Genomic DNA, 19,239 nt, shown 5'->3' with positions numbered 1-19,239 from the left:
ATGACTTAAACACCTTAATTTCACATTTAAGACCTATAATTTGGCTGCAATCTACTTTTACAACTTATTTCCCTTTACCATTGAGTATCCTTTGTCCCAGCTAAACTACATTACTTAGAATTCCTGGTAATATGCTCTGAATAGTCTGTCTCAAGAGTGCTTTATATCATGCAAATTCCTCTCTCTGGAAAGTTTCTCCCCACCCCACTTCCAAATCCCTCATAAAGCTTTTGGGTTTCTTTTTTTTTTTTTTGTCCCCTTGGTGGAAGTCATCTTGCCATCTGCTGAACTGCAAAAGTACTTTAAACCTCTCACAAAGCTCTTACAGTACCCTTCAAAATGTGTTTAAGTCTCTGTCTTAACTTTTCAGTGAAATGACATAGTAGTGGCAGTGGCTAAGAGCATGGTGATCGAAGCTAGTGAGGTGGGTGTGAATCATGGCTATGCCATGAATCATTGGCTATGCCAGTAAGCTAATTTGGAAAAAGTTATTTTACTTCTCTGTACTTCAGTTCTCTCCTGTGTAATATGAGGAAAATAAAAGCACATACCATGTGGGGTTGCTGTGAGGATTAAATGAGTTTATACAAAGTGTACAGAACAGTAGCAAGTACATAGTAGCCACTTAATAAACATTAGTTAATACAAATTGTACTAGATAATTCCAGGCACTGTAACAGCCAAGTATAAGCAGTACAGAAACGGTGCTATAAGACTTCAGATGAGAGATCACGGTAAGAGAAATTTGTAAGAAAATACTTTAGGAAAGAGGGACTCTCCAATGAAGTAGTATTTAAATTTTTTTTTTTTTTTTTTTTAGCATTTATTTATTTTTGAGAGACAAAGAGAGGCAGAGCATGAGCAGGGGAGGGGGGGAAAGAGAGAGAGATACAGAATCTGAACCAGGGTCCAGGCTCTGAGCTGTTTGTTAGCACAGAGCCCGGCGTGGGGCTCGAACTCATGAACTGCAAGACCATGACCTGAGCTGAAGTCGGACACTCAACCGACTGAGCCACCCAGGTGCCCCTGAAGTAGTATTTTAAAATGATTAATCTGAGAAAAGCCAACAGGATGAACTGATAGGGTAATAGTCAAGAAACTATTAGCAGTCATGAAATAATGAAATACTGGACTAAGGAGGGCTGGCCATGAGGGATTTCAAAGGGAGATACAAAAACAGAGAGATAACAAAGCCAGAATAAATTGGGTTACAAACACAGGAAGAAGCTAAAGAAAACAGATATAAAATCTTGAGTCTATGGTACTGGTAGACTAAGGTACAAGTACAGATTTGAGAAAGTCAGGAGGCTTAAGTTCTGTTTTAGATACATTGATTGAAGGTGCACTGTGTGTGATGATACAGCAAGGTTCTGTAGGCAGCTATAAAAGAAAGGTGAGAGGTTTTAAAGATGGAAATTGCGAAGTCTTCAGAATGGAGGTGATGGCCGAAAATGGAGACATACATGAACTGGCAGGAGTAAAGAGGGAAGATGAGCAGAGGACTGCGGAGTACAGTTTGTAAGGAAATTCACCACTGCCTTTCTGCAATTTTGAATGTCTCTAACAAAGTTAACAGCCCAGTTATCAAAAACTGTCAAAGAAGGTTCTCATGGGAGACACAGTAAACTTAGCCAGTGGGAACACCAAGTAAAATCTGTCCCTCTAGTCAGAATGTGAATTTCGGGAGAGCAGGGCTTACTATGTTCTCAAAAGGAGCCCGAGGGCTTAGTTCATGCCTTGCACCTAGTAGTCAATAGATTAGAATCCGATGAATTAATCAGTGAATAAGAAGTATTGAAAAATATGCTTGTGGGTAAAAAGATTCAATGTAATAGTTAGGATAATGTGTAAATATTAAGCAAGATGTCAGAATTAGAGGTACAAAGTTCTTGGAAGTATATACTATTTTGAATTGAGCAAATGTATTTCATAAGTTAGAAGAAATATGTATCATTTATTAGAATAAGCTTAACTTTCTTTTTCTGTCACACACCTGCATTTATCAGTAAGAGAATCAAAAACACTTATGTAGCTGGTTCTGTGAGCTCAGTGAAAGAAGTCCTAGCTCTCCGACCTTTTTGGTGAAGAGCTTCATTTTTTATTCAAATCAAAGAAGATATAAGTGTGCTATCTTCTAATCAAAATTCCAGTTTTAGTTGGTACATTTACTTACTGAGGTTTGCTAATGACCTCAAAATTCTGAAACTATTTCATAATCTTATTGTCATTGGACAGTTTTTCATCTGTGCAGGTATAAGGAAATATGAATATTAAGGTTTTTAGAATTGTTGAATCACTATTTGTACACCTGAAACTAATATAACACTGTATGGTAATTATACTGGAATTAAAAAAAAAAAAAAGGATTTTAGGAGTGTATAGAGGACAATGCCAATTTAACAAGTTTTAGTCAGTAATATAGGAACAGACTGAGCCACCCAGGTGCCCCTACATTGAGTGCTTTTAAAGATATTATGACTTAATGGCTACTTGAAAGAACAGATTTTTCAACTTTTTAAGGGGAAGAGATTACCTGGGTTTTTGGTAATATATGGAGATAAGTTTAAAGGCTTTTCTAGATGATATACTGTAATATCGATGCTTCTCTTTGTCCCTTCAAGTTGCACTAATAAGGAGATGATAAACTGCAAATTTGTTAACTTCATTTGCCATATTGCATAGAGCCTGACCTTTGATCAAACTAACTGGAGGAGGAAGGTCACTATTACGTGGTTAATAGATGTTACACTAAAATTCCTGCTTAAGTCTACATGAATTACATAAAAATTAAAATATTATTTTTAATTGGGCTGTCCAAGTTAACTAGAAGCATTTAGAATCATAAAGTATTCACTCAATTATTTATGATTGTTATATGCTCCAAAGCCAACTGTTTTTTGTTTTTTAAATTGTTTAAATGTTTTATTTTTGAGACAGAGAGATAGACAGACAGAGTAGGGAAGGGGCAGAGACAGACAGGGAGACACAGAATCTGAAGCAGGCTCCAGGCTCTGAGCTGTCAGCACAGAGCCTGATGAGGGGCTCGAACTCACAAACCGTGAGATCATGACCTGAGCTGAAGTCAGACACTTAACTGACTGAGCCACCCAGGCGTCCCCAAAGCAACTGTTTTAATGAAGAAAATAATGATAAAAAAACACCCTGGTAATCTGATTATAAGACAATCAGGCCTGTGGATCAAATACACTATAGTCTGAATGGGTAATCAGACTGTAATACTTCCAAAGAAAGAAGTACATTAAAGTCTATAAAAAACTTTTTAAAGTTGCATAGCTATTACATTGTTATAATTTTGGAAAAATGATTTTTATTTGATAAAAACTTACTTAAAATGTCAAAGAAAGAAATGTATGCCATCCCATGCTCTGAATGTATTAATGATAAAATATAAATACTTCTAAAATTTTAAAAATTAAAAAAGAACTGTTTGAGCTTCAGATTTCCTTAATTAGCTCTAAGTTAAATTACACTTACTAAGTATAACCATGCTTAGTTGAATCAAATTCAGTTATGAAAGGTCTATAATATAATGGCCACCATCCTATTAAAGGCAGTATGGTGTAATGATCAAGAGTAAAAGTACTGGGATCAGACAGACGGCCTTTTGAATCGATGTTTCCCCTAATTACTAACTATATAAACTTGTGCAAAAGTATAACTACTTTAAGCTTCAGCTAACTCCTTAGGAAATGGAAGACAATAATGGTACCCTATAGAGTTGATTTAAGGCTTGAGGTAGTTCCTGTATAATGCCTATTATATAATAAATGATCAACAAACATTAACTGCTATTATTATATCATTGTGAAGGGAGCTACCTGCTCTTTTACTGAAACTGCTTTAATTGATACTTTTAGAATATAATTTGGGGCTCTAGAAAAAATAATTTAGTATAGCAAATGGACATCAAAAACTTAGGGCTTCCTTAAAATGGCTAACCAGGTATGTGGATTACCACTGTGGCTGGAAAATAACAATTATATATGTCTATATAAAAGCTTTGAAGAACTCACAAGATAATAAGGATTTTTCTATCTAAAATTTAAGGAAAGGCAAAAACCTAGTTTAACAGTGCCTGAAATTTTAGGAGACAGAAATTCCAGAGTCCATACAAGGAGGGAAGTCTAATAGAATCTTCTCCTCTTATTAAAACTGGGATTTCGATTAAGGATTCCATCCTCAGTTTAAGGCAGATAAGAAAAAACTTCACTACACACCTCCCATCAACGTGGGATTATAAGGAAAGGTTTTTTTTCCAAAGGCTGAGCACCTTAGGATGATCCGGAGAATTTATAACCATGAGCTGGCTCTCACCAGGATTTATAGTCCAAATTTATTACTTGGGCAATCCAAAAAAGCCGCAAGTCCTGAATTCAGTTTAAAGTGATGCCATGTTAGTGGTGTTACCATCACCAGATGCCTGGAAGGAAGTACATTCATTCAAGGCCTCAAAGAGTTCAATACATATATTTTAAGTTTATTTATTTATTTTGAAAGAGAGAGAGCACAAGTAGGGGAGGGGCAGAGAGAGGGAGAGGGAGAGACATAGGATCCCAAGCAGAGAATCCCATGCTGTCAAGTGAGGAGCTCAATGCAGAGATCAAACTCATGAGCCAGGATCATGACCTGAGCCCTTCGAAGTCAGACTCCTTAACCAACCGAATCACCTAGATGCCCCAAGAGTTCAATATTTTTTAAAGAAAGATGAACTCCCAACAATAAGAATAATGGAAAAAAACAAAACAAACCACTAGGCATGAGTAAGAACTTGCAGAAACAACAGATAGAAGGTAAAGACCCACAAAAACTTTATATGTTAGAATATCAGAAGATTGGAATTGTCATACAAAGATTATAAAACAACCATGTTTAGTATGTTTAAAGAAATAATCAGTGTGAAAATACCCACAGGGATTCAAAAACTATATATATTTACCAAAAAGACCAGAAAGAGTACCATGTAGAGCCTCTAACATTAAAATTCTTCAGGCTGAATTATAAAACTCAGGATAAACTTATGTTAGGTCACAAAACAAGTGTCAATAAATTTAAAAATATTAAAATGACACAAAGTATCTTTTTCAATCACCAGGATTGAAACCAGAAATCACTAACAAGAGGAAAACTAGAAAACTCACAGGTATGTAGAAATTAAACAACATATAGGGTCAAAAAAAAAATAAGGGAAATTAGAAAATACTTAGAGATTAATGAAAATGAAATTAAAACATGGGATGGAATGAATACTGTGCTCAGAAGGAAATTTATGCAGTAAATGCCTACATTTTTTAAATGTTTATTTATTTAAAAAAATTTTTTTTTTTCAACGTTTTATTTATTTTTGGGACAGAGAGAGACAGAGCATGAACGGGGGAGGGGCAGAGAGAGAGGGAGACACAGAATCGGAAACAGGCTCCAGGCTCTGAGCCATCAGCCCAGAGCCCGACGCGGGGCTCGAACTCACGGACCGCGAGATCGTGACCTGGCTGAAGTCGGACGCTTAACCGACTGCGCCACCCAGGCGCCCCAAAATGTTTATTTATTTTTGAGAGAGAGAGCCTGCGAGCATGAGCGGGAAAGGAGGGGAGAGAGAGTGGGAGACACAGAATCTGAGGCAGGCTCCAGACTCTGAGCTGTCAGCACACAGCCCCACATGGGGCTTGAACTCACGGACCACGAGACAATGACCTGAGCCAAAGTCAGATGCTGACTGACTGAACCACCCAGGCACCCAGTAAATGCCTACATTGATAAAGAAAAAAAAATCTCAAATCAATAATTTAAACTTTGTATCTGAAGGCTAGAAAAAGCAGCTAATATTTAACCCAAAACTAGCAAAAGAGATAATTAAAATGAAACAGAATAAGAAAGAAACAGAATCACTGAAACAAGAAGTTTGTTCTTAATAAGATCATCAAAAACATTTTCAATGCCTTAGCTAGACTGGCAATGAAAAAGAGAGGTGATACAAATAAAATCAGAAATTAAAGTGGCAACATTACTACTAACCTTTCAGAAATCCAAACAAGTTTTAGAGATTACTAACAATAATTGTCAACAAATTAAATAAACTAGATGAAATAGCAAACTCCTAGATATACACAAACTTCTAAAACTGAAGAAGAAATAGAAGATTTGAACAGACTTATAACAATAAAGATATTGAACGAGTTAAAAATAAAAACAAAACTCCACACTAAGAAAGTCCAGAACCAGATGATTTCACTGGTAAATTCTACTAAAGAAGAATTATGATCAATGTTTCTCAAACTCTTCCAAAAACACTGAAGAAGAGGGAATGTTTCCTAACAAATTCTATAAAGCCAGCATTACCCCGATTCTAAAGCCAGACAAAGATATCACAAGAAAACTACAGACCAATATACCTTTTGAATATTGATGCAGAAATCTTCAATGGTATACTAGCAAACCAACTAAAAATGTAAAAAAAAACACAAAAAACCCATGATCATATATCAGTTGATGCAGAAAAAGCATTTGACAAAATTCAACACCCTTTCAAGACAAAAACACTTAAGCTAGAAATAGAATGAAATTAATTCAATGTAATAAAGGTCCTATGTGGACAAAAACACAGCTAACATCATATACTATGGTAAGACTAAAAGCTTTCCCCTCTGAGATCAGGAACAAGACCAGGATGCTGACTTTTGCCACTTCTATTCAGTCTAGGACTAGAAGTTTTAAAGCAACTAGGTAAGAAAAAAAAATAAAGACATTCAAGTTGTAAAGGAGGAAGTAAAATTATGTTTTTCAGATGACATCATCTTACACGTAGAAAACTGCAAAGATCCCACAAAAAAACTGTTAGAACTAATAAATGAATTCAGCAATGTTGTAGGATATGAAAATCAATACACAAATTCAGTTGTAGTTCTATACACTAATAATGAACAATCTTGAAAAGGATATTATGAAAAGAATTCCATTTGCAAAAAGCATCAAAAAGAATAAAAATACTTAGGAATTAACCTAACCAAACAGGTGAAAGACGTGGGCAGTGAGAAGTATAAAACATGGTTGAAAGGAACTGGAGAAGACATAAATAGAAAGACATTCCATGTTCACAGATTATAAGACCTAATATTGTTAGATGTGAATATTACCTAAAGCAATCTACAGATTCAGTCCAATCTCCAGCAAAATCCCAAGTACGATATTGTGCAGAAATAGGAAAATCCATCCCAAAGTTTATATGGAATCTCAAGGGAGCCCAAATAGCCAAAACAGTCAGAAAAACAAGAAGAAAGCTGGAGGATTCACACTTCCTGATTTCAGAACTCACTACAAAGCTGCAGTAGTCAAAACAGTGCGGAGTGCTGGCAAAAGGCAGACATACAGACCAGACCAATGCAACAGAATAGAGAGCCCTAAAACAAACCCTCACATATATGGTCAAATGATTTTTGACAAGGATGCTAAGACACCCTTGGGGAAAGGACAGTCTTTTCAACAAACTGTGCTAATATTATACATACACATGCAAAAGAATGGAGCAATAATCCTAACTCACACAATATACCCAAGTTAATGCAAAATGGATCAATAACTGAATATAAGAACTAAAACCATAACGTTTATAGAGGAAAACAAATGGGTAAAATCCATTAGCTTGAATTTGACAATAGACTATAGAGCTGTGGTACCAAAAGCAACAAATGAAGGAGATAAACTGAACTTGAAAATTAAAAACTTTTGTTATTAAAGGACATATTTAAGAAAGTGAAAAGAAAACCTACAGAATGGTAGAGAAAATATTTCTGAATTATATCTGATAAGAGTCTAATATGCAGAATACACAATAAACTTAATAACAAAAGATAAACAATCTGATTCAAAAAAAAAGGGCAGATCTCCAAAGAGGACACACAAATATCAACAAGTAGATGAAAAGATGCTCAATATCATTAGTCATTAGGGGAATGCAAATCAAAACCACAATGAGATACCAGTGAACTTAGGATGGCTATAGCAACAACAAGAACGGAAAATAACAAGTGTTGATGAGGATATGTGAAACTGGAATGAATCTTCATCCATTGCTGGTGAGAATGTAAAATGGTTCAGCTGCTGTGGAAAACAGGTTGGGGAGTCCTGAAAAAGCTAAACACGTAATTATGATATGTCTTAGCAATTCCACTTGGATATATACTTAAAGAAACTGAAAACAGGTACTCAAATACAGGTGTAATCATGTTCATAGCAGCACCATTCATGGCATCCAAAAGGTAGACTCAGCCCAAATGTCTATTAGTTGATGAACGGGTAAACAAACTGTGGTGTGTGCGTATGTGTGTATAAAATGGAGTATTATTCAGCCACAAAAAGTAAAGTACTGGTATATGCTACAGTGTGGATAAACACATTGCTAAGTGAACATGCTATGTGAAAGAAGCCGTAAGCAACAGGTGGCCCACTTTATAATTCCACAGAGACAGGATACAGGTTGGTGGTTGCTCAGGGCTGGTATGGGGAAGGGGCAGGGAGTGGAGAGCAACTCCTTAATGGGTATAGAGTTTCCCTCTGGAATGATAAAATGTTCTGAAGCTAAAAAGAGGTGGTGGTTGGTACAATAATGTACTAAATGCTAATGAATTACCCACTTTTAAAAGGTTAATTTTATGTTACGTGAATTTCTCCTCAATTTAAAAAATTATTTAAAAAGAAACCACACTGGGTCACCCATTAGAAGAGCTAGAATGAAGAGAAGACATCCTGTACCAAGTGCTGGCAGGGATGTGGAGCAACAAGAACACTCATCAGCTAATGGTGGACGTGTTAAGTTGGTTATAGTTACTAAAGAAAACAGGGATTATCGGGGCGCCTGGGTGGCGCAGTCGGTTGAGCGTCCGACTTCAGCTCAGGTCACGATCTCGCGGTCCGTGAGTTCGAGCCCCGCGTCGGGCTCTGGGCTGACGGCTCGGAGCCTGGAGCCTGTTTCCGATTCTGTGTCTCCCTCTCTCTCTGCCCCTCCCCCGTTCATGCTCTGTCTCTCTCTGTCCCAAAAATAAAATAAAAAACGTTGAAAAAAAAATTTAAAAGAAAACAGGGATTATCTACTAGAGCTGAACATGTACACCCTGGCGTTATGTCTACAACATGCTCAAGAGACAGTTTTATGGTTTTTTTTTTTTTTATTTGAGAGAGAGAGAAAAAAAGAGGGAACGAATGTGAGCGGGGGTGGGGGGGCCAGAGGGAGAGAGGGAGAGTGGGAGAGAGTATCCTAAGCAGGCTCCATGCTCAGCACGGAGCCCAAAGTGGCACTCGATCCCATGACCCTGGAATCATCATGATCTGAGCCAAAATCAAAAGTCAGATGCTTAACTAACTGAACACCACCCAGGTGGCCCTCAGTAAATGTTTCCTGATTGAACTAATGAAGTACCCACTCTTTTTTTTAGGTACTGGAACATAAAAATGAGAAGACATAGTTTTTCTTTCCTAATAAAGAGACACATAAATACTTACAGTACAATATATTGTGGAGGATAGACAGCATATTGGTTTTGGAATCAGACCATTTGAGTCTCAGCTCCATGATTTACTAGTTAGCTATGATTATAGGCAAGTCTGATTTTTATTTCTGTATCATTTCTGGAATTTTTTTCCTTTCTACTCTCACTCTAATTTCAGTCTGTTGCTGCTAGAGTCATTTATTTTTTATTTTTTATTTTTTTTAAATTTTTTTTTTCAACGTTTATTTATTTTTGGGACAGAGAGAGACAGAGCATGAACGGGGGAGGGGCAGAGAGAGAGGGAGACACAGAATCGGAAACAGGCTCCAGGCTCTGAGCCGTCAGCCCAGAGCCTGACGCGGGGCTCGAACTCACGGACTGCGAGATCGTGACCTGGCTGAAGTCGGACGCTTAACCGACCGCGCCACCCAGGCGCCCCTGCTAGAGTCATTTATAAAGCAGCACATCAACACCCCACTCCTTCCAGCTCATAATCCAGTTTCCCCACCACATAAAAAATAAAAGCTAAGTTTCTTAGCCTAGCATTCAAAGACTTCTACATTTTGTTATCTACCTGTCTTTCTAGCCTTCTCTTACAGTATACCCCCACCATATTTTAGGAGCTACATACACGACCTAACACCTACCTTGAGCATGCTTTGAAATGTCTTGCCTTTGTATCTTTGCTCAACATGTCTTCCAAGAATTCACTGTCTTTTCTTTGAGAAGAGGAATTTGCTACTTCATCTAGGTTATTTAATTTGTTGACAATTAGTAATCTCTAAAAATTGTCTGGATTTCTGAAAGATTGGTAGTAATGTTGCCACTTTAATTTCTGATTTTACTCGCATAACCTTTTTTTCCTTGCCAGTCTAGCTAAGGTTTTTTTCAGTTTTGATGATCTTACTAAGAACCAACTTTTTGTTTCAGTGATTCTGTTGCTTTTCTATCTCCATTTCATTTTAATTATTTCTTTTGCTAGTTTTGGGTTAAATATTAGTTTCTTTTTCCAGCCTTCAGCTATAAAGTTTAAATTATTGATTTGACATTTTTTTTATCAGTGTAGGCATTTACTGGGCGCCGGGTGGTTCAGTTGGTTAAGCATCTGACATTGGCTCAGATCATGCATGGTCTGTGAGTTCAAGCCCCGTGTGGGGCTCTGTGCTGACAGCTCAGAGCCTGGAGCTTGCTTCAGATTCTGTGTCTTCCTCTCTCTGTGTCCCTCCCCTGCTCGTGCTCTGTCTCTGTCTCTCAAAAATAATTAAAAAAAAAAAAGGTCCTCTATCTCTATATGTAATACAGATTACACATGGAAGAGAATAAACTGATCATGTTTAGAGAGTAGTCTGATCCATATCACAAATGAGTAAGTTAACATTCAAAGCATAACTTTGGCCTCCTGGGTATTTTATTTAGTTAAAAGAAATGATTATTTCCTCTATGGTACCCATATTGTTCTATCAGAATGTCTCCTTAAAAGACTGACACTGGAAAACTGCTTTTCCGGTCTAGCAACTTGAATCTAATTCAGAATCAAAGTAAGTTAGCGCTGCCCCTGTGATTCTTAGTTGAGAATATGGGGAGATACTCCCAGGAACTTCAAAATAATGGAAATAAGATTGTCCTTTGAAAGGTAAACACATAGAGGATAAGAGCAAGTAATGGATACTCAGTGATGGAGTAAGTAAATTAGAGGAATCAGTTTAATTGAACTCAATTCAATTCAATTAACATTTACCCTATAGACAGACACTACCATGAATATAAAAAGAGCATGAACTCCACTATCGGGAGGTTCATGGTATAGTAAAGAAGGAAAATAGTGACCAGTAACTCTAATACCAGAATCATATTTCAGTTTCTTCCTAAAAAAGTTACTTATGTTATTAATAAGCCTGGATGCAAGAGAAATAATATAACACAAAAACTAAACCCTGTACTATATATACAACACAGAAAAAATTCACTACATTATAAAAGGGAGACCAGAAACAAATGTGGATTTTTAAAAACTCTCTCTCCACGGGTGTACCTCACTATATTTCAAATATCAAAATTTTACTTTTGGAAAGCAGTTAGTATACTATGATTGGTCTTTTCTATTACCTCCTTCCCACTGCAAAACACAAATCCTAATTTATTTAAGTATTTTATATAACATCATAATCCTACTAAGACAGAAACAGTTTATTTAGAGACAGAGGGAAAAAAACAGGAAATAGTATTCAGCTAATCAGTAATATCATGTCTGACTAGACCAAGTAACATATTTATTGTTAGGAAGTGGAAAGCATGCTCAGATTTCAAAGCAACATCGATGTGATAAGATTCGAGGCAGAAGAGAGCAGGTGGTGTGGTAGCAGTCATTAATTATAAGATGCCCAGGCTTAACAAAAGTCCTACCTTAAAGACTTAATTATCAATAATATCTTGGCATTCTTCAAACTGATTGTAAACTGTTTCCATTATAGGAAGTTTCTAAGAAGAAATTAAATTTGTAACTAAAAAGTTAAATAGCCATCACAAGAGAAATGATTAAAAAAATCTTCCTCAGCTTTCTGTGAAATACAGTTCCTGAAAGACATTTTGAAACTAAGGCGTTACAGAGTATTTATTCATCAGTAGAATAAAACATGCTGGGAAGTACCCATTTTAACCACAATCCATTAACTCTTAGAAAATGGTCTACTTAAGATTTAAAAAATTTACTGAAGGGCTACGACGTATATATTTCATTTATTCTCATAGGATTTTTGGTTTACTCACACATACTTGAATGTGTGCATGAACGTGATGCATACAAACTGATACAAAAACCTCATGTACGTATTTTCATTCAAACAGAGGGACAGTTTATTTTGTGCTTTCACTTTACCCTAGTCTGTAAAACTGTGAGGTCAAGACTGTGATTGTTTTATCTTTTCCCACTCAGAAAATACTTCTATAACAAGATGAGTTACTAAGAATTTAAAAAATAGCCAGTTATTAAATCCATCACTAAAAATTAAATTATATAAACGTATAATGAATTGAATTATCCTACCAAAGGTAAAACCCAAAACTCATCACTTCCTATTTTACTGTACTTTGTTACTACTAAGCCCTCGAGAATATTCACATCTATGGTTTCTACACGGTAAAAATATTATGTAATGATATACTACTATTGCACATCTCTTCCTAAGTCCACTTTCAAGTGATTTCATGTTGATAATTTCAAATCAGCTATAATGGGAGTAATTATCACTGAAATTGGCAAATGCTACAAACTGAGGCTTTCTCCCTCTAAGAATCACTTCTTTTATGTTTAGTATGTACTTTTGAGAGCACGAGAGAAAAAGGGTGTGAGTGGGAGAGAGGCAGAGAGAGAGAGACACACAGAATCCGAAGCAGGCTCCAGGCTCTAAGCTGTCAGCACAGAGCCTGACATGGGGCTCAAACTCCTGAACAGTGAGATCATGACCTGAGCTAAAGTCAGGCACCTAACCAACTGAACCACCCAGGCGCCCCTAAAGAACCAAATTTTAAAAATTTACCATGTACCACTCCCATGGATCATTCTAAAATTTTGATGACGATGGCTTAACATGAGTAACACTAAAATACTTGAAAAACTACTCCCCGAAAAATCATTAGTGACACATAAGTGTTATCTTAAATGGTACTCAGTTATAAATTAGATCATTCTAGAATACTGCATAATATAAATGACCATTCTTATTTCATAAAGAAGGATAAACCATTCATCTTTAACTGATCGCTATGACCAGACTTTCTGTTCTTACTATGTTTTGTTTACTCAATTTTCTTTACTCACCATAACTCTTTTTTCAAAAAATAAATATTTGTATATATGGATTAACGTGAAACTGAGGAGGGCAGACATGTATCTTAGAACTTCAGGGTTTTTCCTAGGTGCCTTACCTCCACAGGGTGAGGAAGAGGATGGATGGATGGGACTAGCGTCCCTCATTTTGACATTAATCAGAGAAGCTCAGCTTTTTGTATCTTTCTTGCATATATTGAGGCTCTATGTACAACGTCATTAGAAAAAAAGGGAGGGAGAGAGGGCAGAAGAAAGGAAGGAAGGAACAAAGCCACTGTTTTAGAAAAGCATGTGTTTATGTGTGTGCATGCATGTGCATATGAAAGGTGTGTTTGTGTTTTATGAGGAATAGCTGTAGGTAGATTGGGACATTTATGGTTAAAACATTAGAGCATTTTAATTGAATTATATGCATTGTGTATTATACACACACACACACACACACACACACATCTCTCTAATTAAAATTGTCATTTGAGACTTCTTTTAATTCTTTTGTTTCAATGTTTATTTATTTTTGAGAGACAGAGAGGGACAGAGCATTAGCAGGGGAGGGGCAGAGAGAGAGGGAGACACAGAACCCAAAGCAGGCTCCAGGATCTGAGCTGTCAGCACACAGCCCGACACAGGGCTTGAACCCATAAACTGAGATCATGACCTGAGTCGAAGTCAGACAGACACTTAACTGACTGAGCCACCCAGGCACCCCTGAGACTTCTGACATTTTTTTGGGGGGGGTTGAAATACATCAAATTATTTACACCCATGAATGCATAATGATGCTTTAAAAATTTAAACTGATAGGTCACTGTTGGGATGATATTAGAGAACTCAATTTACTTTTTTAAATACCTACTTTCCTTTATTTCTAGGCAACTAAATAGATTTATACTGCCATTTTATAACTTTTTTTTTTTTTTTTTCCAACTTTTTTATTTTTTTAATTTTTTTTATTTTTGGGACAGAGAGAGACAGAGCATGAACGGGGGAGGGGCAGAGAGAGAGGGAGACACAGAATCGGAAACAGGCTCCAGGCTCTGAGCCATCAGCCCAGAGCCCGACGCGGGGCTCGAACTCACGGACCGCGAGATCGTGACCTGGCTGAAGTCGGACGCTTAACCGACTGCGCCACCCAGGCGCCCCTAACTTTTTAAAAATTTATTTACTTTTTAATTTACATCCAAGTTAGCATATAGTGCAACAATGATTTCAGCAGATTCCTTAATGCCCCTTACCCATTTAGCCCATCCCCCCTCCCACAACTCCTCCAGCAACCCTCGTATTGTTCTCTATATTTTAGAGTCTCTTATGTTTTGTCCCCCTCCCTGCTTTTATATTCTTTTTGCTTCCCTTCCCTTATGTTCATCTGTTTTGTACCTTAAAGTCCTCATATGAATGAAGTCATATATTTGTCTTTCTCTAATTTCGCTTAGCATAATACCCTCTAGTTCCATCCACGTAGTTGCAAATGGCAAGATTTCATTCTTCTGGATTGCCGAGTAATACTCCATTGTGTATTACACACACACACACACCACATCTTTACCCATTCATCCATCGGGTTCTTCCTATACTTTGGCTATTGTCGATAGTGCTGCTATAAACACTGGGGTGCATGTGCCCCTTCGAAACAGCACACCCTTGGATAAATACCTAGTAGTGCAATTGCTGGACCATAGAACAGTTCTATTTTTAGTTTTTTGAGGAACCTCCATACTGTTTTCCAGAGCGACTGCACCAGTTTGCACTCCCACCAGCAGTGCAAAAGAGATCCTCTTTCTCTGCATCCTCGCCAACATCTGTTGTTGCCTGAGCTGTTATTGTTAGCCATTCTGACAGTTGTGAGGTGGTATCTCATTGTGGTTTCGATTTGTATTTCCCTGATGATGAGTGATGTTGTACATTTTTTCATGTGTTGGTTGGCCATCTGGATGTCTTCTTTGGAGAAGTATCTATTCACATCTTTTGCCCTTTTTTTCACTGGATTATATGTTTTTTGGGTGTTGAGTTTGATAAGTTCTTTATAGATTTTGGCTACTAACCCTTTATCTGATATGTCATTTTATCGGATATGTCTTCTCCCATTTCATTGGTTGCCTTTTAGTTTTGCTGATTGTTTCCTTCGCTGTGCAGAAGCTTTTTATTTTGATAGTTCATTTTTACTTTGGTTTCCCTTGCCTCTGGAGATGTGTTGAATAAGAAATCGCTGCGGCCAAGGTCAAAGAGGTTTTTGCCTGCTTTCTCCTCAAGGAGTTTTGATGGCTTCCCATCCTACGTTTAGGTCTTTCATCCACTTTGAGTTTATTTTTGTGTATGGTGTAAGAAAGTGGTCCAGGTTCATTTTTCTGCACGTTGCTGTCCAGTTTTCCCAGCACCATTTGCTGAAGAGACTGTCTTTATTCCATTGGATATCCATTCCTGCTTTGTCAAAGATTAGTTGGTCATACATTTGTGGGTCCATTTCTGGGTTCTTTATTATGTTCCATTGATCTGAGTGTCTGATTTTGTGCCATGAGACCCCTAAATTAAATTTTAAAATTACAGAGTATATTTATTAATCTATTAAAAAATTTTTTTTAATGTTTTTATTTTTGAGAGAGAGAGAGAGAGACACACACACACACACACACACACACACACACACACAGAGTGAGTGGGGGAGGGGCAGAGAGAGAGAGAGAGAGAGAGAGAGAGAGAGGGAGACACAGAATCCAAAGCGGGCTCCAGGCTCCAAGCTGTCAGCACAGAGCCCGACTCAGGACTCGAACTCCCTAACCGTGAGATCATGACCTGAGCTGAGGTCGGACACCCAACTGACTGAGCCACCCAGTCACCCCTTTATTAATCTACTTTAGAGGGAAGAAGAAAACAATCTAAATTTTGAATCTTCACAGTTACATTGTATTTGTATTAATTACAATAATTATATAAATTATTTAAAAATAATTTCATGTGTGGTATTATATCATTTGTAAAACAAGGGCAACACTATTTCCCCAAACGCACAGAAACAGACAACACTTGGCAGATAAATAAAATGAAAAGTTCCTGAAAAACTAAATTTTTAGACAACAAAAAAGTGCTGACTGGAATACTTAGTGTCTCTTCAAAAATATGGCCAAACACCTTTCAAACTAAATAGACTTCCAAATGTGAAAAGGGAAAATAAACAAATGCACTGATTTAAATTACTAGGAATACATTTACTTTTAGAGACCTTTTCCCCCCCAGAGCAAGTAAATCAATCAAGTAGTAAAGTGCAATAATAACTATAAGACAAGAGTCCAAGAAAGATGAAATACTGGCTGCACAGAAGCTGTGTGTTCCACAGACTCTGTTTTCTTTGAGGTCTTCAATCCCAGTACTGACCAGACCCATCTAGCTTAGCTTGTGAAATCTGACAAGGGTACAGCCCATGGCAGTAAGGATGCAGGATAGTGATTTTCTTTCTTATTTTATTCATTGCAGCCGCAGGGAGAGAGATAACGAGAACAGGAACGGAATCCAGGTCTCCTACATAAAAAAAACACTGCAGACCATCACTATTAGGTCACCAGTGGGGGGGGGGGGGGGGGGGGGGTGGGGAGGGGAAGGAACCATTTTATTTTAAAAGATTTATTTGTTATAAGATTTATGGTAGAAAATTATTTGGTTTTGCTTACCCAATGACTCATCAAAACCTCTTTTTTATTGATCGTATATCTGAATGGCTATTTTAACAAAAAATGTTTGACACCTGCTTATTTAAAATATTTTACCATATTGTTTTAGGAATTGAAAAAAAATTACCATCACCACCTTAATTTATAATGCCAAGTAATTATAAAATAATCTGAAATAACTCTAAACATTTTTGCTTTTTGTTTCATATTCCTGCTCTTTGGAAATTTTTCATCTTGTACTTATTGCTCCAAAGCGCTCTAGGCACTATCACTAATGAAAGCTCTGGCAAATTCAGGGAGAAATTACCGGGGTTTGACCCTTCCACGAGCTTAAGAAGGTTAAGAAATTCCATGGATGGCTTAATGCTTAATTTATTTATACTGCTTAAGTGATGTAAAGTTCCTGATATATCTGTGGTTTGGGCCCTAAAAAATTGTTACTGAATATGATTCAAGGATATATATCACAGTTGTCCCTCCAAACCAATCATCCTTTGTAAAATGGATAAAACATTGTTAATTTAGGGTTCTTGTGAGAATTAAATAAGCTACTCCATATACAGCACAGAGAACAATATCTGGTACTCAAAAGAGGTTAGAAATGTGGATGATGATGATAAAAATTTTGTATTAACCCTATTTGACATGGAATCATCAGTAAAATAACCAGCTAGCCTGGTTATTTTACTTACGCCAATTTGTCTATGTGAGCTATACATGGGTACATTAACCTCTGTCTGTGGTCATTCACCAACATGTCATATCCCCAGAGCACCCTTTCCTAGAAGCATATTTCTCAATTACATCATTTTACATCAATACTTTGTAAGAGCTTACAGATATGAAATTAAAACCTTCCCAAATATATACTGGATAAAACCAAAACCTCTAGGGAGAATAGTACAGAAACTCTTGAAGAAAGATTCAACTTCTTAACACAAACAGCAGAGAGATCAACTGGGACATATTTATCTTCATTTGGTTTCTAGTAATACAAAGACAAAAAGAAAAGTGTAAATGTAGATAAAAACTTTGAAAATTACAACAGGATCTCAAAGAAGGCTAGAATAAAAAGCAAACTATGTTTAAGGTTTCTCAGTTTATAAAATATTTTAACATATATACTCTTATTTCTCAGGTGAAAAGAGTAGATAACTTCACAAGTTTTGTATGGTTTTAAGTAATAAGAAAACTAACTTGTAGATCAAGTAGGTAATAAACAGTGATGCTAAACTAGAATTCAGTTCTCCCAACCTTAAAAATCCAGTATTTTGTCCCTACTCCCCTCGTTATTATGCTCTCTCAGCAGAAGTCACCATGATAAATTACTTGGAACACTGGATTAATTTATCAAATAAGAGCCAAATGTGATTACATTTCTATGGCCAGTTCAACCACAGAAACCATAGATAAAAATTCTAGTAAGAATATTAGCCTTGGTTTACAACTGCACCAAAAACCATAAAATAACTAGGAATAAACCTAACTAAAGAGGTAAAAGATCTGTATGCTGAAAACTATAGAAAGCTTATGAAAGAAACTGAAGACCACACAAAGAAATGGAAAAACATTCCATGCTCATGGGTTGGAAGAACACATATTGTTAAAATGGTCATACTACCCAAAGCAATCTACACATTCAACGCAATCCCTATCAAAACAACACCAGTATTCTTCACAGAGTAGGACAAACAATTCTGAAATTTGTATGGAACTACAAAAGACCCTGAACAGCCAAAGTAATGTTGAAAAAGAAAACCAAAGCTGCAGGCATCACAATTCTGGACTTTAAGCTGTATTACAAAGCTGTAATCATCAAGGCAGTATGTACTATATGTACAGGAAACCATCCTGAAACTAAGACAGGAAACCATCAAAATCCTAGAGGAGAAAACAGGAAGCAACGTCTTTGACCTTGGCCACAGAAACTTCTTATTAGAGATGTCTCCTGAGACAAAAGAAACAAAAGCAAAAATGAAATATTAAGACCTCGTCAAAATAAAAAAACTTCCGCAGAGCAAAGTGAACAATCAACAAAACTAAAAGGCAACCTATGGAATGGGAGAAAATATCTGCAAATGACATATTGGATAAAGGGTTAGTATCCAAAATCTATAAAGAACTTATCAAACTCAACACCCAAGAAACAAATAATCCAGTGAACAAATGGACAAAAGACACAGACACGTTTCCAAAGAAGACAGCCAGGTGGTTAAAAGGCACATGAAAAGATACTCAACATCACTCATCATCA

At 36.7% G+C, this 19,239-nt stretch overlaps 1 protein-coding gene across 1 annotated transcript in view; it reads right to left on the bottom strand.

Moving 5' to 3' along the window:
• Window positions 1-19,239, bottom strand: part of DNAJC1 (DnaJ heat shock protein family (Hsp40) member C1) — a 220,174-nt gene that overhangs the window by 64,104 nt on the left and 136,831 nt on the right. The window lies entirely within an intron of this gene.

The sequence above is a fragment of the Puma concolor genome, chromosome B4, assembly GCF_028749965.1.
Source record: "Puma concolor isolate L17-30 chromosome B4, mPumCon1.1.hap2, whole genome shotgun sequence".
Lineage (NCBI taxonomy): Eukaryota > Metazoa > Chordata > Mammalia > Carnivora > Felidae > Puma > Puma concolor.
This window is presented reverse-complemented; position numbering and strand designations above follow the sequence as displayed.